The 27,230-nt window shown below is 44.4% G+C and overlaps 1 protein-coding gene across 1 annotated transcript in view; it reads right to left on the bottom strand.

Moving 5' to 3' along the window:
* Positions 1–27,230, bottom strand: part of SORCS3 (sortilin related VPS10 domain containing receptor 3) — a 584,039-nt gene that overhangs the window by 519,027 nt on the left and 37,782 nt on the right. The window lies entirely within an intron of this gene.

The raw sequence follows: 27,230 nt of genomic DNA, 5'->3' as shown, positions 1-27,230 counted from the left end.
GGAGCCTTGTACTGGGGGGGCGGGGGGGGGCTGCAAGTGAGATAAGAGGCAGGAGACAAGGTAAGTGGTAAGGACTTGGGAGTTGCTTGAAATGAGACAGGAAGCCAGAGCTAGGGGTGCTGGGAGGTGGGGGGTTTCTGATCCATGTGTAACAGGATCACCTGGTCTGAACACATGGTGAGAAGGGCAGGAACAAGAAGATTGGATCTGAGATCTGAGGCCATGATCCTAATGAGAGATCACGATGGCTCAGACCAGGGTTTTTAGCTGTGGCGGTAGTGAGAAGCAGACTTTATCTACTTTGTGGCTCTGCACTAATGTGTGACATACATTTAAAAATACACCTCAAAATAGAAATAGTAAAAGGAAAATGTTCAAAAATAAATATAGAAGATCTACTATTTTGCTCCAACCACTCAGTGAACTACCTTGTCCACTCCCTGGATATACCCCATTTTAGAGAGCACTGGTGTAGATGAAACAAAATAATGTGTGTCAAATACCAAGCACAGGTGTAAGAACACAGGACAAATTTAACCATACTGGTTGATCCTGCCCTGGCCCCTATATAACTTAGCCTATGACTCCTTTCCCTACTATCTTCTTGCCTCGGGCCCTTCTGATGCTGTCTATGACCTGGCTGCTTGCCTAGTGTAACTCTTGGCTAATGCAAAAGCTTCCCTCCTGGAAAGGCACCATCTTCTGGGCAGGGAGGAAAAGGTGGGGAATCCCGGAGTCTTAGCCTAAGTCTACAACTGACATCACACTCTATCCGACAGTAGAATGCCCATCCTTCCCAAGGTAGCATGGAAATTTCACCAAGAGGGACCACATTCTGAGCAAATAAGCGCACCTTATCAAGTTTGAAAGAACAGAAATCACACAATGTTCTTAGACCAAACTGGAATTAGGCTAGACATCAATAACAAAAATATAGTTGTGAAATACCCCAATATTTAGAAATTAAACAACACATTTCTCTTCCAAATAACAATGGATAAAAATGAAGTTTCAGGAGAAATTTTTAAATATTTTTAACTAAATGAAAATACAGCTTATCAAAACTCATCAGATGCAGCAAAAGCAGTGCTCAGAGGTAAGTTTATAAGATTTACAGCATCTTAAATGCATGTGTTAAAAAACAAAAAAGATCTGAAATCAATGATCTAAGCTTCCACCTTAGGAAACTAGAGGAAGAAGAGCAACTCCAGCCAGAAGCAAAGAAATATGAAAAATAAGAACAGTGCTCGAAGAACTTGAAGCCAGGAAAATAATAGGGAAAAATTAACTAAACCTAATGCTGGTTCTTTGAAAAGATCTATAAAATTGACAAACTTCTAGTGAGACTAGCCAAGAAAAAAAGAAGAGACACAAAATACCAATATCAGAAATAAAAGAGTAATCATCGCTAGTGATCCCACTGATATTAAAAAGATAATAAGTAATTGGGGTGCCTGGGTAGCTCAGTTGGTTATGCATCCGACTCTTGATTTCGGTCAGGTCATGATCTCAGGGTCGTAAGATCCAGCCCTGAGTGGGACTCCACACTCAGGGCAGAGTCTGCTTGTCCCTCTCCCTCTGCTCCTCCCCCTTCTTGCTCTTCTCTCTCTTTCTCTAAAATAAATAAATAAATAAAATCTTTTTAAAAAGATAATAAATACATGTCCATAAATGTGATATTTTAGGTTAAATGGACCCATTCCTTGAAAGGCACAAACTACCAAAACTCACCCAAGGATAGAGATAACCTGCAGAGCTCTATATCTGTTAGAGAAATAGAATCAATAACTAATAATCTTCAAAAAAAAAAAAAGAAATCACCAGGTTTATATGGCTTTACCTGTGAATCCCACCAATTACTTAAGATAGAAAGTATACAAATTCTTGTCAACCTCTTCCAGAAAACAGAAGCAGAGAGGCCAACTCATTCTATGAGGCGAAAATTACCCTCATGCCAAAACCAGGAGGAAAAAAAAATATATAAGAAAACTATAAATACCCCTCATGAACATAGATGTAAAAACCCTTAATCAATATTAGCAAATCAAGCCCAATAATGTATAAAAAGAATTCTACAACACAACTAAATTCTACAACACAGCTGATAGATTATCTCAGCTATGCAAGGCTGGTTCAACATTAGAAAATCAATCAACTTAAAGTCATCACATTAACAGACTTAAGAAGAAGGACACCTGGGTGGCTCAATTGGTTAAGCACCCAACTCTTGAGCTCAGCTCAGGTCTTAATCTCAGGACACTGAGTTCAAGCCCCGCTAGCAAGGAACCTACTTAGAAGAGAAAAAATAAAAAATAATAGGCTTAGGAAGACAACCCTCATAAGAATGTTAATCAGTGCAGAAAAACCAGCACCTATTCATGATTTAAAAAAAAAAAACTCTCAGCAAACTGGAAAGAGAGGAGAATTTCCTCACTTTGAGGAAGCATATCTACTCAAAAACCAATTGCTAATATGATGTCATGAGCAAAGGAGAAAACAGGAAAGAATCCCACAAAAGGACAAACAGTGAAAGTGGATGCTTTTCCTGAGTTTTAGGGCAGGCTGAGGAGGGCTGGGGCTCCTTCCTTGTTCCTATCGCCCCATTTTCGATTGGGATGATGACTGCATTGTGTGGGGAAAAGGCTGAGATGAGGCAAGGTGACAGAGCAATGCCTCTGATGCCCACCCACAGCGCACCCTACACTCTGTTGGCTCTCCAAAGCACTTAGCACCTGCTACTGTGTTGTGTAATCTATTTTCTTAACTATCACCCACTAGAATGTAAGCTCCAGGGGGCAGGAGTTTTGCTGTTTGAGTAACTGCCATATCACCACCAAACCATCGGTGTGTGCTTATTTTTGTTGAGTGGATGAACCAGTGCAGGCCTTTGTGATCTTTCAGGTGATTCAGGGGCCAAGGACACTGAAAAAGAGGGTCACAGGGTTGGGATGGAAAGGGCAACAGCCATCCTCCTCCTGTGGGCATCTTCTTAAAGAGGGGGCACCACACCGTGGAAGCATCTCCGCCTCCTCCTCCCCTGGACCCACCCACCCTGCAGGGAGACAGCTGCCAGGCTCTGCAGTAGCTAACTGGCTCACCTGGAACAAGGAGGCCAGACCATCCTTCCTCAGCCTCTGCAGCCCTCCCCAAACCTGGCATGGCTCCCTGAGCCAAGAGAACCATATGTGAGAATGGCCTAGAAAACAGCATCGTGCAAACGTTTTCATTCAACGGCAAAATCGTTTGATTTCATTCAAGCTTGTCTTTGCAAGGGCAACTGAAGCCAGCTTGACAGAGAACCATTAAATAGTCTAATCAGGAAATGATCTGGAGAGGCGGTGTGGCAGGGTGGGGAAGAGCCAAGCAATGAGGATCGGGTTCTGGCACAGGTACTCGCTGTGTGGCTTCTGGCAGGACGAGAACCTCTCTGAACGTCTGCCTCTTCCTCTCTGTTAAGTGGGGAAGAACCACTGAAATCTATGTTGCTCTCATTCTATTATTGTGACTATTGGAAGAATTGCAAAAGGAGGAAAGCAGGGGATCTTCCAGGTGCTGGAGATGTGTTTCGGGGAGAATGAAAATCTAACAGTGGATGGGAACTTGGCTGTCTTAACCACACCAAGGGTCCTCACAAGAAGCATGGGCAAGCAGGAAAGCTGGTGGCAGATAGCAACCTCCTGCCTCCCTTTCCATCTCCACTTGTCACGGAACGCACAGGGTACCACTTTAGCTCAAGCACCCCATCTCTCAACTTTCCTCAAGGAATCCCAGAGCCAAACCTAGAGGCCCAGCCTGAAAAGAGATTTCCTGAACTCAGTAGCCTGTGATGCTTCCAAAAATCCTTCCTGTGCAACTCCACCATCATACCCAGAGGCTGGCCTGCACCTGGATCCTAATTCCTGCAGAGATGCTCAGCTTCGTTCAGCTTGGTTCTGGCAAAGTGTCCCAGCCTGGGGCCAGTTCTGGTCCTCTCTAAAGCACAGAAAGTGAGTGTGGCCTGAGCTGAGTTGCCATGAGAGGCGCAGTTTGGGGTCATGGGGTCAGAAAGACCCACATTAGACTCTGGCCTTTGCACAACTACCCAACTATGTAACCTTGAATAGGATGCTTGACCTCTCAGAGCCTTGGTTTCCTTATATAAGGAGGAGCAGCACTTGGCTTACAACTCTGACCATAGTTTCTGGCCCATAGTTACCTAGAGATGTCCACTCGGACCACCCAGGTTCCCAGGTTTGAAACCTGGATAAGATACTCAATGTGCGACCCTGGATGAATTGCCAACTTCTCTGTGCTCCTGTTTTCTCAATCATAAAATGTGGCCAATAAAAGAACTTATTTCTTAGGCTTATTGTGGGTATTAAATCAACTAATCCCTGGAAAGAGTTTAGAAAAGTGTCTACCAGATTGTAAGTGCCCAATAATGAGCTATTATTTGTTTAAAAGAAAAACATAATAATAATAATAATAATAATAATAATAGGAGATTATTGCAGAAGGAGCTCAAAAACCAAAGCATCCCACCCCATCCTACAGCCTCCTGCCCATAATAGAAAATGGACAAACATGTCCAGGGAAGGACCCTGGTGACTTCCACCTAATCTCTCATCACTGCTATGTTCTATCTACACATACATTGTGTTTCTTAGCCAAGAGAGGCAGAAAGTATGAACTCATGTGTGTCACCTCGGCCAGATGCTTCATCTACTGCCTGGAGGAAGCCACAAGGAGCCAGAAGAAAGGGCTGCCATAGAAGATCCAGTTCAGATCAACTCATTGCTCTGAATAGAGTGGTGGGGGAGGTAATTTGGCCTAACAATGAGCATACACCTCATGGATTTGCTGTGTCCCTTGGGCTGCAATGCTCTTCCTCCCTTCATTCCAGCTTTTCTCAATTATCACCTCCTGGGAGGTGTCCTCCCTCAACATTATGTGTCTGTTATCCTGCTTTGTTTTTTCTTCATAGGATTTTATGTAATACTTATTCATTAGTTTATCATTTGCTTCCAAAAACCAGCAATACTTGCCTGTTCTGTTCACTACTGAACCTAGAACAGTGCCTCTTACATATATTAGTAGACACTCAAGATATGGTTGATAAATGAATGAACAAAGTAAAGGTTTTCCCCTGCAGCCAGCTGGCTAGATTATAGAGTTGACACCCTTCTGCCAAATGACTTTTCTCAAGCCTGGGAGGATGGGCTGGGCTGGCCTGGGCTGTAGGGCAAAAGGAAACTGCAAATCCGAGTCCCAATCCTGTGCTTTCTGGTGGATGGTAAGACTTTGACTGCCTTTTATCTTGGAAAACACACTCAGAGACATTCCATCATTCAATTAGAATGTTAAAGAGTTGCAACAAAATTAATTTGCTTATCACCAGGGAAATTAAAATGTCTGCAAATAAATTCTACCCCTCCAGCCCAGTTTCAGGTGGTTGATACATCTGATGTGTTGGCAGCAGTGAGAACCAAGAGCAGAGTACTGGGAAAACTAGTTTCTAGCTGGAAGGGAAAATTCAGCAAAGGTATGAAAACACACACACACACACACACACACACACACACACAGCCAAGCAAGGCTGCCTGAGTCTGTGTTTTAATGTCTTCTCCAAAATGGACAAATGATTTAAGGATCTAAAATGTAGGTTATACAGTTAACATCTCACTCTTAAGCAGAGGAGAATGCAGACATCAACTCTAGCCCTAAATTACTTGAGTCCTGACATCTAGCACAGTGCTTGAGAATATAGGCTTTGAAATTAGACAAGCCGGGGTTTGGACTCCATTCCTGACACTTACTAGCTGGGTGACCTTGAGATATTTACTAACCTCTCTGAACTTTGAGTTCCTCATCTGTAAAATAAGGATAACAAAATTCATCTCCTGGATTGTTGAAATAATGTATGATTATACATAAGGCAGAGTAGGTACTCCGTATGGGAAATATACTTTAATCATTACATTAATGACATTAAATATTAGCAATGTTAAGAAAGTAATAGCAATAATAAGCATAAAAGATAATGTACCTCAAGTTTATAAAGGGGGATGGTACATATCAAAACACAGAGTAGGTCTGGCAAGAAACCCCATCAAGACTGCAGCTTCTCCTGGAGCTTTCCTCACAGCCCTTCTGTCCCAGATCCACATGGCATTCCTGTTCTAAGCAGGGACAGAGTGAGATGGCCTGGAATGATCCCCAGGAGATGAAAGAATTCCATGCGATTCATTTATAGATCCAAACACCCAGCCGGAATCTCCCCACTACCCTGCTACATCCAAAACCCACTGCAGCCACCTCCTTCCAAACACACAGAAGGTATATGCAATACAAAAGGAAAGCAGTGACTTGGGAAAGCATGGAGGTGGGGAGGCCTGCTAGCTGCAGGACCAGAACAAGAGAGACTGGAGGTCTATAGGGAAGTGCTCTCAAACCAAAAGCAAAAGTTAAGGGACAGGCAAGACAAGGGGGGACAGAGAATGAGGGGATGAGCTCCAACATGCCATAATGAGCCTCCATCATAGTGATATGATGGGATGGAGTAACCCTCTTGCCATTCTCCCCCTTGGAATATGACTGTTTCCCTGGAGTCACTAGCAATTAAAAAAAAAAAGCAGCTTCAATATCTCAAAAGAGTTATGTGATTGCCTGAGGGACAGGAGTACAGAATGAGCTGGAAAAGCATCCTATTCAACCTGGGAGCAATAGAATCTCAAAGGAAGAAAGATGAAAATATGACGGTGGAAAGGGAACTCAAACCAATGTCAGAGTCCAAACAATGACGGGGTTAAAAAAAAAATGACCAGCCCAAGCCAGCTGGAGATTTCCAGAAAAACAACAGTTATAACCCAATCTCCTTTCTCCCCAACCCAGAATGCACGCATGAATTTTTGCTGTCTGTATGCACCAAACAAGTTACCACAAACAGCTTACCAGTCAAGCAAAGATAAATGGATCTACTCTCCTTTTTTTTAAGATTTTATTTATTTATTCATGAGAGACACAGAGGGAGAGAGAGAGAGGCAGAGACATAGGCAGAAGGAGAAGCAGGCTCCATGCAGGGAGCCTGACGTGGGACTCGATCCCAGGACTGCAGGATCACACCCTGGGCCGAAGGCAGGTGCTAAACTGCTGGGCCACCCACGGATCCCCATCTCCTTTTTTAAAAAAACTAAAGTTTCTAGCATCTACTCTTTCTTTGTACAATGATTCTCATGGACAACATGGAACTTTCCTTACTTTGCTACCTTGGGTCTCTTAGGAGGAAGGATGGCCCAGGACATGGGCTGGTAAACTTCTATACTTAATTGCAAGCCTGTGGTGGCATGCAGTGCCATCAGGAAGCTGCACCAGGTGACACTGGTGCAGTCCATATTCATTCACAGCTGCGGGTGGGTTTATCCAGGGCACCAATTATCTAATTGCTGCTAATGTTCCGTATATTTACTCAGCTGCAAATTTGCAAGATGGGGCCTGACTCACAAGAAGGGGATAATAATGGGAGATATATTTCCATTTGAAAATTCATGAATAAGCAGCAAGAGCCCTGTTTATTAAAATTCAGATGCAGATAAACAATGAGTATAGTTCCAGGAATAATTGCAGGTTTTCCACAGTTACAGAAAACCAGCTCCTTTGTCAACACTCCATTGTTCTATTTATACCTTGGGAGATATTGCACTGAGTTTCTATAAATACAGTGGAAACTCATTCATCTCAACCTCTCTCACGTGTAAAGTCCCAACCGTCTCAGTAATAAAAGAACTGCATCCCGAGTGTATCTGACATTAGGTCTCAAGACTGTCATAGGCGAATCTTTCCCAATATAAGAGATAAAGAACCGGCTTGGATTGGACTGGGAAGAGGGAGGAGAAGCAACAGGCATTCTATTCTGGTTTCTGAAACAGACATGAAGCAGATACAACCTTGCCAGCTCTCAGTCCCTGAAATGTTAAGAATATCCGAGATTAAAAGCAGAGGAAACAAAATGCCCAAGGTATCTTGACCCCTGCATGAGATGGAAGCTCATCGGTGATACTCATTTATACATTTTCTTTGAATGCAATTCTGTCCTCTGTGGATATTAGACCCCTCTCCTATTATACTGCAAATCTATATCGTGCAATCTTGAAATCTACTTCTTTGATCCCCCACCTCCACAATACCTAGCACTACACTTTGTACCACCTGGAGTTAATCAGAGTCTGGTTCACTGAAGGCCTCCTGATCCCAAGCAGCCCAAAAGATGCCCTGATAGCGGGCCATAATTGTGCTGTCTCCAGATATACTAATATTTATAAGAATATCACATTTTTAAGTGTTTTATGTGGAGCAGACATTGTGTGAATTACTTTCCATATAAAAATCTCATCATCCCACCAGCTCTGTGAAGATGGTCCAATGAATTTTTTTTTTATTGACTAAAACACAAAGCAATAAGTGACCCGGCCGCAAAGCTGGCAGGCAGCAGACCTAGCTGATCCTGACCTAGACCCAGAACTATCTGAAACTAGCAGATACGCTCTTGGCTACCACCTCACCACATTATTCTGCTTCTTGGATTTAACTTTGAACCACTCCATTTTGTGAATAAGCCCTGGAGTGTCCTATCTCTATGCCATGGCTCAAGCAGATGTTGCTTCTTTCTACTAATTTAACCACTACACACACACACACACACACACACACACACTCTAAAAGCTTCAGTCTATGTCTTTCCGTGATCCCTGGTTTGCAAGAGGTGACCCCTATCCCCAAAGTAATCTTCCATGTATCCATATTTACCTGTTTCATGTTTAAGGGAAAAATAATTTTATATAGATACATGTGTATATGTGTGTATATATAATGTATATATACATGGGGGAGCTGCATATGTGTCACGTGTGTATATGTGTGTGTGTGTGTATATATATATATAGGGGGAGCTGCATATGTGTCACACACATACATTAGCTTCTCGTCAGTGTCTTCTCACAGGTAAGGTAAAATTATCCACATGGAAGTGGGGCTATATCAGAAATAGGGCTCTGATGTGCATGCAACCTCCCTCACCAGCTGATGTTCCATATGCTGCAGTGAAACCAGATTCATTAAAAGGGTTTACAACACACAGAATATTAATACAAATGACTTCCTCCCGTGGTATATCTCTCTAGAAACTCTGGTCCCTGAACATTTTACAGGTTTCAGAGCCAAAGTAGAGGGGGCTGAAATAAGAAGTAATAGCAGAAAGAGTATCCAGGGAGCAAAGGAGACACTTCATTCATCAGGAAGACAGCAGTTGTGTTGGAAGGTGGGGCAGGGGTTTAGGGAGCCAGCTGGCAGGCTCACCCAGAAATCTGTGCCCTGTTCATTGGAGATACATTTCTGTTCATCTCTTCATTTCAAAGACAGTGGGGAAAGTCTAGCCTTTTGAAATGGGTTCAGCACTCCTATAGACAGAGATGGGCAATTATGAGTTCAAATACCAGTGGCCGTATAAAAGTCCTATTCCCAAAAGTTCTCTCCTTCACTTACTGGATCATTCATGCATTCATTTAACATATTATTGAACACCCACTTGAATAGGCACCATAGTAGCTCAATCAAGAACACGCACTCTAAACTGAACTTTGCTTAACCGACCTGCTAGATTAACTGATGTTCTTGTTGTTTCTGATGCCCACCTCACTCACATCCTTCCACGAGTCACATATTACTCTACTCTCGTATACCCAAGTGTTCCTTCTCCCACCTGCTGCATTATGTGTTCACAAGAGCTAATTGTGTTTGTTCTCAAAACTATGTATAGGTGTCATACTTGTTATTATATTATTAAATTAAATAGTGTGTAAATCAACAGAAAATGAGCACACAAAAAATCCATGTTTCTATAAAAGCTTATTTGGATGTTTTGCAAAGACTTGATAAAGGTGAGACATTTGAAAATGTGGTTGAATCAACTGTGAATAGGAAAAGTATAAAATATTGGGTGTTAGGAAGACTCCAGAATCTTTGAATTGTTTTCCCAATGTCTTCTCACTCCATTAAAAAAAAAAAAAAAAAAAAAAAAAAAAAAACCTTGGGCAGCCCAGGTAGCTCAGCAGTTTAGCTCCACCTTCAGCCGAGGGTGGATCCTGGGGACCCGGAATCAAGTCCCACATCGGGCTCCCTGCATGGAGCCTGCTTCTCCCTCTGCCTTGTGTCTCTGCCTCTGTGTGTGTGTGTGTGTGTGTGTGTGTGTGTGTGTGTGTCTCACATGAATAAATAAATAAAATCTTTAAAAAAATTAAATTAAAAATTAAAAAATTAAAAAAAACTCAGGGGACATCAAGGTGGCTCAGCCATTGGGCATCTGCCTTTCGCTCAGGGCATGATCCCAGTCCAGGGATTGAGTCCCACATTAGACTCCCTGCAGAGAGCTTGCTTCTCCCTCTCTCTGCCTCTCTGTGTGTGTCTCTCATAAATAAATAAATAAATAAATAAATAAATAAATAAATAAATAAATAAATAAATCTTTAAAACAAAATCAGGAACTGAAAATTAAAGATGATGTATTACTGGTGTGATTTAAACAAGAACAAAGACCTAGATCACAAACCAGCAGACCAAAATGCAAAGAAAAGACCTTGAGCTTGCCTGTCTTTTTTAAAAAATGGGTAAATAAACATACAGCTCTCAGCTTTACATCGAAATAATATATTCAGGCTATGTGTGTATTTTTCTATGACTCCCCCAAATTTCACATACATTTTTCAATTACCAGCAACTGGTCTCCATCGTAGAATACAAACAACTACAATCTTGTGAGTCATGGGCTATAATGGAGCCACGTGGAATGGGAAATTAGAGGCAGAAGGGGTAAGATGGAGCATCTGAACCAGGCTTGTTGTGGATAAGGCAGGAGAAGGGAAGAGAAGAAACCTTCAGGGAGGAGAATGTGTGTAGCGTCTTTAAGAAGAAGAGCTAGCATGGCAAAGTCGGGGTGAAGGGTATCCCCTTCCCACAGAACCACATCTCAAAAGGCACATGGTATTCTGTGAATCTCCAAATGAGTTGGTATGACTGAAACATCAAACATATGGTGGCATTCTTTCCACAATGATTTACACACTCTTGGTTCTGCCAGGTGCTGTCCTGGGATGTGCACTCACGAGCCCTATTTCCTTGCTGCTCCAAGGAGAAGGTGATCCATCATATTTTACAAAGCCTCTTCACATACACTTTCCAGAAAGTTGACCCTCAGAAGGCTGGAACCGGAGTCTGCCTGTGTTTAGCTATCTACCGCCACCTCCACCCCACCCTAGATTTCCAACCCCATGCAGGGCCCAAAGGTATTTCTCAGAAAATATCATAGAAGTGAACTGGTACAGGCTATCCATTCTGATTGACAAGAAATCCACACTGCTCAAGATGACCCAGAGTTGAAAACAACTGCTTCATTTTCTTTCCTGTTTGATGCTATTTCCTTTGAAACTGAAATGCTTACCCAACCACCCAAATGCCACTGAAATGGGTGACAGATTAGATTACCTGATAAACACCTCTACACCCTCCAAGAAATTTCCTAGTAATCACAGCAACTGCTATCTTTTCCAGCTGGTTGCTGACAACGTTTCAAAATGAATCCTCCTACACTCTTATTTTTACCCTCGACTAGCTGACTTTAATGGTAATCTCCTTAGGTTGAGAGCCCAGATGGAGTTGAAAATCTCTTTGATTTCTCTCAGAAGGGAACTTTGGTAGGAAGCAGCTCCATCAGGCCACTCTAACACGTTTTGCTTTCATTTTTCTCCCTGCCCTCACACCCAACCCTTATCATTTTATCTAAACTACCCTCCCATTGGCTTTCTTTATAGTGTTCAGCTTCTAAACAAGGAACCCAAAATCTCCCTTCGTCTTTGGGAATATTTTTGTTTAAAAGGGTCACGAAAATTTAAACTCTTGTATAATCAATCGATTTGAAGTTTTGTCTCTCTACCATTAATGAATATGATCACCTGAGGGTACCACAGGTGTTTTGTTCACCAGTATATCCCCAATGCCTAGCAAAAGCAATGACAGTAAGCAGGTGCTCAGTAAAGAGAAAAAGAATGAATGGGTAATCCTTACAACAGCCCCATAGGGTGAGCAAGGTGGATATTCTTATATACATGAAGATTAGGTAGTTTGCTCAGGCTCACTCAGCCTAAGACTCACCAATGTTTGTCTAGTGCCATTTTACTAGACCATGTACCTGAACTCCAACATTAGAACCAGAAGATTTTTCTTGGCTTCTACAGAGCTAGCATCAGGCCCCCGAGTTTAGTCCAAGGTCCATAGCTCTCAAGTTGGAAGTGCAAAGCCTGGAAAAGGGGCTTTTGGAAACACCACTAAAAATTGGAATCCTGTAACAACACATCTGCATAAGAAACAGGAAGGGAGTGGGATGGAGGCTGCAGAAACACTGTGAATAGACAGTGTGCTCACGCAGAGGAGTCCACATGGACCCCAGCGGGCTGTGTACACCAGTGATCTGCAAACTACTGTCCGTGGGCCGAATCTGGTCCTCCATCTGTTCTTGTGAATAAAGTTTTATTAGAACACAGGCTTACCCATTCATGTACATAATGTGCATGGCAGCTTTACACAACAACAACAGAGTCCAGTAGTTCACCCTGTGACCCACAAAACCAAAAATATTGACAGTCCGCCCCTCTGCCCCTCTACAGAAACAGTTTGCCAACTCCTGGAGTACTAGACTCACTTAACAACAATACCTTGCAGCAGCAGCTACAGAAATGAAACAAAGTACTACAAATGCACAACAATGTTCAATGAGCTGGGAAGGATCATTTTCCACCCAATACCAAAAAAAAAAAAAAAAATCACAAACCAATTACTTCAGTACTTGATACCTGCTTAGGAGCCTCTTGTCAATAGTATCTACTCTTGCCTGAACTTTTAAACTAGACATCCACTCCCTTCATTACCATTGCACTGAGGATTAGCACTCGCTGGAAAAGCTACAGAAAACAAACTTTTTACTTTATTTTAAAAGAAAAATCAGAGAAAGGCACATTGTATGCAGTGCTACAAGTAAATGGAAACTCAGCATGCCTTGTAAAATGGTGTAGATCTCATTAAATGATTTCTTGGCTATTATCCTTTGGGCTCACCAATGGATCTGAATGGACTCTCCAGTTAAAGTGAATGCTCAAGGTGCTACTCTTTTGAAAGGAAATAGCATATTGAAATCAGAAAAGATGACAACCAATTGTTAGGAATACGGATTGCAAATGAGGAGTGCCATTTTCCATCTTTAGGCTTTGCCACTGATATTCCCTCACAAATCTCTTACCCTCCCCATGTCTTACATTCCTAACCCATCAAATGGAGAAAATCTTATCCATCTCCCTCCTCCAAACCAGTGATGTGGAAGGGATGCACAAAACAGTGTTTGCTGTGAGCTTTTTAAGAGCCCCCTCACAGGGAAAGGCTGTTTATGTGTACACTCCCTAAGCTCAGATTGTTCTCCAGGGAGGTGGCACTCAGGAAATATGAACTTGACACAGTAGAACAGAAGCCTGGTAGCCTAAAGCAAATGACCTATTAACTCATCTCCTACATGAGCCTTATTCCAAGTAAAGCAATGCACGATGGAAAACTCACTATGGATTACATTCTGGTAACTTCTAAGAGAACTTCAACATCTTCAACCTCTAAGCAAGCATTGCTATCAGTATGAATATTTTTTTCTGGAATTTGGGGCAGAAATTTGAAGACTTAAGTCACTTTCTCCAGCCAAAGAGCTTGGGTTGCAGTTGGCTGTGAGATCCAGTAGGTCCCTGCCTCTGATAGCCACTTTGCTGCATACAGGTAGAACCTAAGGCAAAATTCTTTGGTCCTGGGGAGGGGGGGGGGCTGATGGTGTGAAGCAGAGAGCACCTAAAGCCATAGGACCAAAGGAACCCATCCTATGATAGCAAGCGTCAGCTGGTACCACCTTGAGCTGAGCTGCTCTTTCTCTCACTTGCTTGCTCGCTCTCTCACTCTCTCTCAATCTCTTTCTCTCTCTCTCTGGTCTGGTCCATACACCTACCTTTGGGAAACTGCTTCTCCCATTCCACTTTATTCTGATGAGGCTGCCAACTAGAAAGTGCTGTCTCCTCGAGCTGCCCAGTAATTGGTCCAGGGGTATGGTGGACCCATGAATCAAGCAAGAACAACTTCTTCAGAAATAATAGTAAAGAAAGAGAGGGGAGGATGAAGAGGGGAACAAGGAAATGGACACTCTTTTCATCACTGCAAGCTCTGAATTGCCGTCTTACCCACCACATGAAGAATACCTGTTGGGAAATGAAGGCTGACAATGAGGAAAGCAGAGTTAGAAGGAGAGATAGAAAAAGACAGACTCCTCCAACTGAGCCTGTAGAACCTACCACAACTGAAGCTACATCCACTCCAGACTTCTTAGTTGAATTTAGGTTAATTATTTAGTTTGGCTAAACACTCTGAGTTGAGTTTCTGTCACTTGCCACCCAGATCTTCCTGACTGGAACAGTGAAGGCACATCTCATTTACCTTCACAAAATGATCAAGGGACAGAATGTGGATGGCTCAGGGCAAACCATCCCACCCCTAAAACCACAGCTCAATGCTTACCCACACACTCAGGCATCTGAAGCACAGCCTTAGGCAGTGCTTTGACTTCATTCTGTTCCATGGCATGTTATGTTTGCAACATGTCAACAGTCTCTTGAATGGTTATTTATTACATTTTTATTTAGAACTGGGTGAGAAAATAATTTCTAAGAATCTTGGAATATATTATTTCTAGACGAAAGCTCACATTGCACCCAGATGCAATTATCCTAATGAGTAACTCAAATCATCCATCTTTTAAAATCTTGCATATTTTTAAAAATCTATTAGCTCCTATTATGTTGTAACAATCAACAATTTCCTGTTATCTTCTCATCTATTTTTCCTGATTATAACTTTTAGTACTCTGTACCCAAATTCTTAAATCTTTTAAACTGATATCAAAGACTCTCACATCAGAGTGACTTTCTCCTCCTAATGTCCCACAAGTACCCTAGTTGGCCCAGAAAAACTGATCCCCTCTTTCCCAAACAGACCATCACCATGCTGCCCTGCATTTGTGCAGATGGCTCTTCTGGCCCAGAATGATCTGGCCCACCTATATTGCACTCACTCATCCAGCCAGCCCCATCCCAGCCTTCCTCAAGGACCAATTCCCACCCTCTTCTATGAAAAAGACTAGACATCCTAGCCTAAAGTTAACTCTTTTTCAGAGTTTGGACCTGTTTGCTACCTGGCATATACTTTGTAGGACAGTGATCCACATGTAGGATTGGTTTTATATTCTTGAGAAGGCACCCTGAGGATGAGTCTTCCCTACACAGCACAGCCCCCCTTCAAGAGCTCTGCCCCCACATCCATGGATGATAATGATAAAGTGAGGATACAGAGATGATGACTTAGTAATCAGAGACACTAAAACTAAAGCCCAAAGTATTCAATCTGCAAGATATGTTGGTATTCCAGGCTTTTATTCTTATATGCATATACCCTTGGGTATTGTCAGTGCAAATGAGCCCTGGGAATCAGTGATTCAGGCACCTCTGTGGGATGCCCTGGAAACTAACAAACATGATCCAAAGTAACATGATGCATCATCTCTGCTTACGAATACCTGACATTTCCTCACTAACCTTCAAACCTACTTGGAGCTCGTAGGGCCCTAGAATGCCCTTCCTTTTCCCATTCCGTTCATCTGAGTGCTACTCAGCCTCTAAGATCCTTCTGTTGTGAGACTATAGGGACCCATGATGCTTCCCTGACTCCTCCATCCCACAGGAACCCCACTTCTTCCAAAATCCTACAGAAGGGAAGAATTCCATGGTCTGTGATGGACAACTGGTTACACACTTCCCTGTGTTATTTAATGGTCTTCTCTTCTCAACTGGATTGCAAGCTCCTGGGGGTAGGGACAATTCTTTGCACAGCTTGGTTACCTTCCCTGAGTCAAAGCCAGAGTTACACAGGGTGGGCGTTCAATAGCCATTTGTTCAGTGAGGGGTCTAATTAAATTTCCTTATAATGACATCACTCCTCTTTCTTCCTAAATGGCTTTATATGTAATTTGTGAGCGCTGATATATATGTGTGTATATGTACCTGTGCTTAAGGTCAGCCATACAGTGAACTGTGAGAGTGACACTAAAAGGGCTGTTGAATGTCGAAAGTAAACAAAAACCCTAAAAATTCTCCCCAAGGAATCTGAACACACTGAATTCATTGGGTGCTCCAAATGATATGTATCAGTGTACACACTCTGTGTACACAACTTAGATATGTTCGATGGGCTGTTATTTGCTGAAGGGATCTAAAGACTTCAAAACAGGAAACCTGGTCTTAGGTCCCAGCCTTATCACTGATCCAGTAGGAACTTGCATGAGCCAGTAAACTCTGACCCTCAGGTTTCACACTTGTAAAATAGGGCTACTAAGTGTCTGCCCTCCTCCACAAGAGTGCTGTGTGAAGGAAAGGAGGGAGTGCTTCGACAAAGTGATGGTGCTGCGTGCATGGACTGTGGATTTGAACGGTCCGTGATTTCCTGGAGAGATGTTCCAATAGGGGCCCTCATGAAAACCTCCTGTGCTGAACTTGAGGTAATACAGTACAAAATACATGAAAAAGTCGCCCTTTGCTAAAGCACGATGGGGCGGGCAGCATCAGGTGCATTGGGCCCGCATGGGCTCCCGGATAATAGAATTAAACCACAGACAGGACCATGAATATGCTGAATGGCATCATTAAATTTAGACCTTTCACTTAGATGCATTAATGGGGCTATAGATCAACTATTATGTCAGAGAGTGTGTTCTGGATGCATTTTAAAATTAACTATTCATAGGGGATCATTTTCAAAGTGTATTTACATGTTGGAGGCTCAGCACCCCCACGATGCACCTGTTCTCTTTGAACAGCTCTCTCATTGTGTAAAGCCTAAAACACCTGTGAGCATTTTAACTGGCTTGGGTGACAGCCCTGTGATCATCAGCATATGTGCTCGGATCAAAGCCCATACCCTAAAACTGCAAAGGAAGAGCACACCAGTTATCCTAACATCAGCATACAGGCAAAGCCCACTGTACAGAAGAGGTTCTCTGTGACATAAATACAAATGGCAGGCAGGACCAGGGCAGGGCGTAGGCAATCAGGTCAAAACAAACTTTCACCAAGGAAGACTTTGGTGCACCACACCCTTTCTTGTCCAAATCTTTTTCTGATGGTCAATGACGTCTATAAAATCAGGCACCTCTGATTGTGTACTAAGGAAGGCTCAGCCTTTTAATCTCTCCTCAAGCTACACTGAGCCTTGAAATCAATTCAATGATTATTGATTCAGCTACTATTGTGCATCCAACCCTGTGTGAGCTGTATATATCTAAATGGTATAATGGATGTGTGAACAAGGATATTCACAGCAGCTTGTTTCACTATATTGAAAATCTGGAAACGACTTCAATACCTACCGATGGTAGTTTTAAATAAATGTTAGAGCAGCTATTCAATGGAGTATTGTGCACAAGCATCAGAAAGAATGGAGGGTATTTATATATACAGGTCTGGAAAGATGCCCAATTAGAGGAAGTGCAAAAGTAAGTGACACGAGAGAATCTATGATGGGACCTCATTAAAAAATATACACATATATATGCACATATATGCATGAAATGAAATGCAATGAAATGCATCATTGTAAATCTATAGGGATAGGATCATATACATATAGAGAAAAGCCAAGGGAGGCATGTGCTAAATTTATGATAGTGGTTACTTCGAGGAAATGGAATTGTGTTGAAAAGCAGGGATGGAAAAGCACCTTTCACTGTTATGCTACACATTTCAGTAATGAATGAATTTCTTTCCATTCCTTTTCTACTTCTGTTATAATCATCTGCAAAAGGTTATTTCAAAACGATATACTAGGCCCTCTTCCATCAGTGGAGCCTCCATTGTCCTAATCACTCCCACTGATGACCATCAGCTAAATTCCGTAATGCTCCAGCAAATTAGAAACCACAAATACACTCGTAGGGACACACACAGGCACACACACAGTCTTCAGGGAAGACTGAAAGAGCAGGTGCAGATGATAACACGTTCCCTCTTCCCCTGCTGGATTTACAGCACTTCCTTTCCTCATTAATTCCCCCCTAAAAGACTGAGTTTGGTTAAGCTCTTCCTAAAAGCAAAAATATCTTTGGGAAGATCCTTAAGAGAGCATATCACTTCTAGTAAAATAAAATTTAAAAATCATCATGATAAACTCCCTTACACAGAGCTGATCCAAATGTCCCAAACCACTTCTTATAATGAAGTTTGACATGAATCAATAGGAAGGCTTCCTTCACAGATCCAAAGAATTCCTACTTTCACTGAAATTTATTAAGCCCTGATCACAACTGCATATTCAATATTTTTCCAAAATACAGAAAAGTGGCTTGAAATTTTATAGCTATATATTTTATGAAATATTAAAGCTAATAACATGAAAGATACATTTACAGAGGACCTACTGCTTTTCAAGCACTACCCCGGGCACTTAGATCAATGATTTCATTTAATTATCACAAAACAGAAGTGTCTTGGGTTGGGTATCAGGAACTCAAAGAGAGATCTGCATACAGGAGGGTTTTTTCAGGGGAGAGGCTCAAGACAACTGTCCAGGGAGAAGTGAAGTCTGGAGACTTGGGCAGAAGGCCATGAAGTCTCCTTCTTGGGAAGACAAAGGGAAGATGCAGCCACAACAGAGGCCTCAGCCCATCCACAGGAGTCAGGAGTCATCCAGCCTTCGGTCTAGATGCCAGGTCACTTGACCCTCAAGGTGGACGCAGGCTGCCCTCAGGGAACAGGTGTGACCTTGGGCGAGGCAGCTCTCATAGACTGAGGGCAATCCCTGGGGAGGACTCAGCTGCCAGCATTCATGGCAGGAGTGGGGGAACAGAAGGAAAAAGAGGCACATCTGGAAGGGAGCGATCTTGGTGATACAACACAACATCCACTGTTTCACTTATAATAACCACGTTCATAGAAAACGAGAGAAATTAACTAGCCCAAAGCAAACAGAGAGGCAGGATTTGACTCATCTACTCCTAAAATTCCTTCCCTGATGCCCTGCTGCCTCCCCAAACCAAGTGCCCACCTGGGGCCTCTGCCTCAGAGAAGGGTCGTTTCAGGTTCTGTTATCTGACAATTTGGATTTCTATGCTGATAAGAATATCCGTGCACCCACCAAAAGGACAGAGGGGGAAAGTTTTTAATCTATCAAGCCAAAGCTAGTTGTCACCAACAGAGAAGAGGGACTCTGCTAACAACCACACGGATAATCAAGACTCTGCTGTTCCCCAATCACTTCAGCTCAGCAGCACCTCACCCAGAAACGCATGCTCCTCTTGCTCGCACCACGTGACTCACTGAAAGGTTTCATTCAAACGCAGGCTTGAAAAATCCATTTATTCGACCCCATTTCCACTCTCCATGTTCCATAATAAACTACAAGGCTAGGATCTCTATGGGACAAACTGGATGACAGGAAAATGCACGTCTTGTCTCATGGGAAAAGAAGTTAATAAGACAGGAGAGAAGAAAGCTGAATCAAAGACTCTCCTTGCATATGCTTCCAACAGAGGGATCCACATCAAACCTCAGATCCATCCATCGCCAGCTGTACCTTGTGAGGCAGGTTATCTTGGATGCCTGTTTTCTCCACTGTTAAGTGGAAAGCGATGATGCACAGACCTCATAGGGTCAATGTGAAGATTAAATGGGATGATGAACATTAAGTGCTTAGCACGGTGCATGTGCAGACAGCACTTAGCAAATGTTAGCTCTTGGTTATTACTGTCAGGGTTGTGAATGTAATCATTGGTGCCCTCCCAATATCCAATGGCAGCATGAAAAGTCAGAATGAATGAAAATGTGGTAGATGGATTGGGTTTTTCTGAACCTTCCATGAAGTAGGTTGACTTATAAATGGCTTTGCTTTCCTATTTAGAGATACCCCTTAAAACAGCAAGTCCTCCCCCGAAATTCTCTATCCTCTCCGGCACTTCACAGCTCCCACGGTGTGGCCCATGGAACGACAGGAGCTCACCATCACTGGCTGTGTGTGAAGCTCACACACCCAGCGAGAGCTTCCTCTCTTCCCAGTACACACACTGGAGCTCAGCCCACTTGCCTTTGCCTCCTGGCTTCACCAGTCAGATAAAGACTGAATCGATGCTTTCTCCTCTACTGGAGAAGGCAAGGTTCCCAGATCTGCCAGTCCCACAGACACTACCTTACTGTTGTTAAACCTGTTTGCAAATCCCCTAAGAAGAGGAAGCCTCAAAGCTCATGGGCTCAAAGAGGCTTTGCAGTATGAGGAGTGCCCTTGAGCTAGACCAGTGTTTCTAAGTGTGTGATCCCCAGCTGACCTCCAACAAAATCACCTAAGTACCTCATTAAAAATGCAGACTCCCAGGACTCCTCAACCAGAATCTTTGGAGCAGGGCCCCAAAAGTTGCATAAACAGTTTTCCAGATGATCCTGATTCAACTTAAGTTAGCGCCACCTGCAGCCCAGGGTGTGATCCTGGAGACCTGGGATCGAGTCCCGCATTGGGCTCCCTGCATGGAGCCTGCTTCTCCCTCTGCCTGTGTCTCTGCCTCTCTCTGTGTCTCTCATGAATAAATAAATAAAATGTTTTTTTTTTTAAAAAAAAGGATATAGGCATGTTTTCCTTCACAGCCTAGATCACCAGCCTTGGTGATCATGATCTTTTTTTGAACCTCCCTAATCTCTGAATATCTAACCCCTGCCCCCATATGTTCCAAACATTCACTCACTGGCCAGCAAATTTTTATTTGACACTTGAAAACATGTAGTCTATTCATGTTTCCATTATCCATGGAGAGATGTTCCATTTTCTCAGGTAGAGCGTAAGCTTCACAAGGACAAGAACAATAGTTCATTCAACAAACACAAAGATCCAAATACAGGGACCCATCCCTGTGCAGGCAGCATGGGGGTTAGAAAAGCCTAAGCCCTTGCCTAACCTTACAGGATCTCACTGTGTATACACAGAAAACTCGATCCATTCCACCCAAAGGCCTCAAAGACATTTGCATCTTGACCACTGAAGTACCTGTAATCCAGACTTATGGCTGGAAGTCACAGACCACATGCTCTTTCTCTGCTGCTACAGACACAGACCTCCCTGCTGTAGTCAATGCTTCCCTCTGTTTTTTTCTCCCCAAGTCTTCCCATATTCTCCATTCTCCCTACTCTTCTGTAGCTGATGAGGAAGGAGAACAAAGGCTCAAATCCTTTCTCAGATCCATACTGAGACAGTCCCATCTCAGAAAGACTGCCAGGCTACTAAAAAGACCCCAGCACCAGAGGCCACCCCCAATCAATCACCTGACCTGACCCCAAATCAGATCCTGATCTACTCACAAATATCTGCCTGTATCCACACTGCCCAGTAAGAAACCAGACACTCAGTCCATGCAACTAACCAAAAGAGACACACATGGCAACATCACAAGCAACATGGTGAGGGACAGAACAGCCAGTGAGTGTTACTATAGCATCTATTCCACATCCTGAGGAAGTAAAAGGAACAGAGAAAAATAGTGTTCTGAGAAAGAGGCAGAAAACTGAAATGAGTGTTGTCTCCAAGGCCAAGGTCAAATGTTCCAGACCAGACACGAAGCAGAAAAACAAAATGGCCCCAGTGAGGAGAGGGATGAATCAGGACACGCTTCCCAGAGTATGTCATGTAAACTCAGATCTGATTTCTTTCTCTTTTATTGGTACTTATCCAACAGAGCCTTCTTTATTTCTGTTTCTCTTAATAATTTTATTTATTTTTTTTTTTAGTTTTCTAAACCCACACACAAAACCACTTCTTCCAACCTTTCCTCCCTAGTGGTTCTCACCCTCCTCCTACCCAGCTCCCATCACAGAAGACCATAGCCTGGTTGCTAATGCAGTGGGCCAGCCGAGTGCGAGAGGTCCAGGGGTCCCTCTGTCACTATGTGGATGGAATTCCTCTGTTTGGTTGCCATGACACCATGGTGCTGGGCTCTCCAGCCTCGTTACCATGGAGTCCTCCCTTCCCCATCCCTTACCGCATGTCAGGAGGGCAACAGCACTGCCAGCAAGCTGCCCAAGGCTGCTGGCCAAGCCCGTCCTCCGGACGGTGTCCTAGAAGAATTCAGTGGTCTGAGCCAGCTGCAACCACCCACCCGAACCAAAGCAGCCTGCAGAAGCGTTTTCCAGCAGACCCCTCAGAAGGTTAGCTACATAGAAACAGGCTTTTAAAATCTTTATCTGAAAAACAAAATGCTCTGAACACATGTAGGTGCTCTCTTCCATAAAGAAACCAACGGATCATTGCTAACAGAGGAAAGCCCTCGGCACAGTCTGTCTGGTCCCATGAGGCACAGGCAGGGTTGAGCAGGGCCTGTTTGGATCATGGATAACTGGGAAACACCTGTTGCCTACCCACTACCTTCGAGCCCAACACTATACCTTCATCTGCTCAATGTTCTCATGCTGCTGAACAGGAGGGAGATGAGGAATATGAAAGAAGAGAAATAGATGTTTGTGCAATGAAAATAAATATAAAGCTTCCTGCTGCACAGAAGTGTACACTTCTGAATTAACATCCTGCGCTACATGAGGGTCCAGCTAGCTAGATAAGGGCGAGACACCCCAGATGAAGACATAAAATCTGGGTTCTAGTCCTGCCTCAGATGTGTGACTCTGGGCAAAGCATTTCTTCTCCACGAGCCTTGGTTTCCTCCTGCAGAAAAGCTCTGAGTGGAGAATCTCTCAGGTCCCTTCCCAGGTGGCCAGGCTTCACTCTTAGCAGGAGTTCCAGGGACTAAACATTTAGATACTCAAATTTGCTCCCTATCTCCTTGCCTGGAGGAGTTCCAGGGTCCAGAGAAGGGCTTCACCACCAAGAACAGGCATTTGTGAGTGCTGCCACCAAGGGCCAGATGTATTTATAAGGGAATGTCCCAGCTGCAGGCAAGGGATAAAGGACACTCCAGCCCTCAGTGTGCCAAAACCCAGAGCTGACTCAGGCACTGTAGGTACTCTTCATCAAACATCCTACATATTTTCAGAAAAAGAACCCTTCTGTTGACTAGATTGTAAGTAACCAAACAGAAAATTTCAAAGACACATATATATTAAAATTAAAATGTGCAAAAGGAAAGAAACGATAATGGCACACACTGGAATTATCTGCTCTAAACTTAACTAAGGTAACCACATACAAGACGGAATGTACAGTTACATAGAAATTGGCCCCCATGTCCCTTCTCCATTAATCACATCTAGGGAATCCTGACTTGGAATTCCTTTTCTCCTGTCCTTCAGTGTTCCTGCTCCACATGCCTCTCTCTCTCCAACCCATCAGCAAATAACCCTGAGTTTAGGTGTGGGGACACAATGGTGACCCAGCTAACAGGGCCTTGCCCTCCTAGGTGCTATCCTCTAGCAGTAAAGACTGACAAAATAATTAGCTAGGGGTAAGGTGAGTCAGGGCAGGCCTCTCTGACAGGGTGACATTTAAGCTGAGATCTGAGGGTTGATATGGCAGCTGTTGCATTGAACAGTGACAAGATGAGGGTATCCCATGATGATCCAATAGCACATGCCAAGGCCCTGAGGCAGGAATAATAAAAATACATGATTCAAAGAACTTTCAGTGTGGATGAAGAGACATATATGCAATCACAATTTCATAAGGTAACAAGGGCTTCACTGTCACTACACACAAAGCAGACCATAGGAGAAATAGCCCTGAAGGTCAAGTCTCCCAGGGGCTGGTCAGGAGGGCTTCTCAGAGGTAGAGGTATCTGAACTGAATTTTGAAGGATGAGATCTTGCCAAGAGAGGAGAAACACAGAGTGACAAAGGCCTGAAAGTATGAGGGGTACAGAGCTTTCTTAGAACTAAAAGCATTTCCATTTACCAGGAACTTCAGGGGGTAAGAGAGGAGTGATGGAGAAACAGCAAGAAAGAGAGAAAATGGGCAAGTCCTGAAGGGTCTTTTGTGCTAAGGTAAAAAGAATGGGGGCCAGAGTTTTGAGCCCCCTGAACAGATGAAACAACAGAATATTAACCCCATAAAAGGGTATCCCCAACTGCACTAAAGATGATGGCTTTTCTACATGTCACACCCTCACTTTGGGGGCATGCTTGCCCACCTGGAGGGGTGGGGACTGGGCTCATCTCCTCGGGGTCACACAGAACCTAACCCCTGGTGTTCCCTTGCTGCGGGGAGGGGGTGCTCAGAACGATGCCGGGGAGGTTCTGGAGTCAGCACGTGGAGGGGCAGAAGCCTGTGGGTGTGGAACAGCAGGTAACCAAGGATGCGTCAGAAGCCCACCCACACCAGCTCTCTCAGAAAGACTGCTGGGGGGGGGGGCGGGAATGAGGAGGGGAGTGGGGAGGCGATGGGGAGCAGGGAGGAAAGGGGGGCAGAGGAGAAGAACTAGAGCAGGGACAGGAGAGTGGAGTGCCCGGCCCAACACGCCCGCAGCAGGGGCACACTCGGGAGCTTCCAAGAAGAAAACAGGAGCGCTCCCCACTGTCCCACTGCCCCTACTGGGATGGGCGCGGGGCCCCTCGGTGTGGCTGCTCCCTGTGCCCAGGGCCTGTGCCTCCGCACACCCTGATCCACAGCACCCTCCGTACCCCCTGTGCCACCCACCCTAGTCCCGCCACACAGCCCGGTCGGGGAGAGGCTTGATTGAGCAGGGTTCCCAGATACAGGGTGTTTGGTGGAATTTCAACTTCAGATATACAAAAATAAATTATTTTTGCTAAACCTGGCAAATGCTATGACTGACGATTCAGGTATGTGAGTTCCTTTTACTTTTGCTCCAAATTCCTCTTTTTGCTCCAAAGCTACACATGATGGTGAGGATGGGGGGGGGGTGGAGAGAAGGAGGAGGACTAATGTTTTGAGATGCTATGTACCAGGCACTTTGCAAAGTGAAGTACACGCCTTATTTCATCAAATCCTCAGGACAACCCTGTGAGATCAGTATTATTACTATTCCCATGGTACAAACGAAGAACCTCAGGGTTAGGACCTGTTGACCACAGCCAGAGAACTAAGATTGGAACCAGGAGAGTCAGGCTCCAGAGCCTATGACCTCCAGCTCTGAGCTCCCCACCCCCCTCTCTCCAGATACACAGTGGATCTGGAGCTATGGGTGAGCCAAAGCATTGATATGCTGAAATTATTACCTTTCGATTTGAAGCCACTGCCCCAGGAGAATCCTGAAGGGCGTCTCTTCCCCTGCCTCCCACTGGTGCTCCAGGCTCTCCCTCGGCCCCTGCTCCCAGCACATGGACACACTCCAAGGAGAACTTTCCATCAGTCATTTACACCTTAATGTGTATTTGTGTTTGCCATGACCTCTTCTAGACATTTGAACTTGGGGCTGTCTCATATTAGAAAAAAAAAAAAAAGGCTCAGTCACTGGTGACATTTGGTCAAGAAAGGGCGTTTGCACTCACTCAGCCACTCCTTACCTAAAGGCAGCAGGAAGAGGAAAGAAACCCAGCGAGTTCCCAAGTGTCTCAAACAGCACTTCACTCCCCAGGCCAGACAGGTTGGGGGATCTTTAAAAGTGTGAGTCATGTGCTCTGATTGATGGAGCTTACAGCTGGGAGAGAGAGGCCACCTTGGAGGAGGAAGAATTTTAAGCAGGACTGGAATGGATGGATGGATGGATGGATGGATGGATGGATGCGGAGCCTGAGAGAAATGGCTCTATGGTTCTGAGAGACCACTGACTAGGGATCCCTGGGTGGCACAGCGGTTTGGCGCCTGCCTTTGGCCCAGGGCGCAATCCTGGAGACCCGGGATTGAATCCCACATCGGGCTCCCGGTGCATGGAGCCTGCTTCTCCCTCTGCCTGTGTCTCTGCCTCTCTCTGTGTGTGTGTGTGACTATCATAAATAAATTTAAATAAATAAATAAAAAATTTAAAAAAAAAAGAGAGAGACCACTGACTACATGGAGCTCCTCCCAGGAGCCTAGGTCTTTTCCATCACATAGAGTGAGAGGTTCTAAACACAAGTAGAAAGGAAGAGATGGGAACAGAATAGCCAGGAAAAGTAAGGAGGGGGAAAGCGGAGCAGGAAAACAGAGCAGAAGAAAAAATATGTGTCATTCTGAATTCATCTAGTTCCCTCTTAAGGTTCCTGAACTTCCAGGCTTGTTACACCAGGGTAGAACCAGCCCTGTGGGGACCCCAGCTTTTCATCTCTGCAATTTACTGGGTGTGGGTGTTCTAAAGCTCACAGTGATCAGCATTTTGTCAATTTATTTGCCCAGGAGGCTGGCTGCAGGGGTGAGTAAGGCAGACGCCTCTGCAGCCTGAGTCTGCAGCACTTGGCAGTACCTGGACCCCCATCACCCCCAGCCCCAAGTTGGTCACCACTGCTCCTGTCAGCCCCCTCACCTATGCCACCCCCACAAAAAAACTGAGACCTGGAGAGCACTCCTCCAGAACTCCTGTCGCCTCTGGGAAAGCCAGGCCCCTGTCAGAGCTTCACTTCCAGAGACACAGTGGCCTCCCCCGCACCTCCTCTCATCAGAGAGAAGCCGACATGGGGGTCTGCAAGAGAAATCAGAGCCAGATGCCCCTCCAGGAAGGCCCCGAGCTGCTGCCACCTGCACTTGCCCACTTTCATCCCATCTGCATTCACTCCACTGCCACAGCTGTGCTTCTCCCTGGCTCTGCCTCCCTCCCACCCCAGGACCTCACTGCCACCAGGCAACAAGGAGCAGGCAAAAAGGTCAGCAGGAGCATCAGCCAATGCCAAAGAGGAAAGAAAGTCAGAAAAAAAAAAAAAAAAAAACAACAACACCAGAAAAGAAGCAAAAACCTACCCCACCTCAGCTCTAGGGGGTCTCACTGGGCTGGTGCCAGCCTCCCAGGACATGTGGAGGGGAAGGGAGGGGAGACCCCCAGTGACCACTGGGGGAGAGCAAGGGTGCTAAGTCCTTCCATCCAGAAAACAGTCGGAACAAGAAAGAATGTTTTCTCTGCCCCCTACTAAAAAAACACTGCATGGAGTTATGCCTTATTCCCAGGCATTTATAAGATTTGTGAGGGCTCAGAGGTGTGGAAGGTGGAGGGCTGGAGTCAGCAGGATAAG

The sequence above is a fragment of the Nyctereutes procyonoides genome, unplaced genomic scaffold (assembly GCF_905146905.1).
Source record: "Nyctereutes procyonoides isolate TBG_1078 unplaced genomic scaffold, NYPRO_anot_genome, whole genome shotgun sequence".
Lineage (NCBI taxonomy): Eukaryota > Metazoa > Chordata > Mammalia > Carnivora > Canidae > Nyctereutes > Nyctereutes procyonoides.
The sequence above is the reverse complement of the archived record's forward strand: the minus strand, read 5'-3'. Positions and strand labels throughout refer to the sequence as shown.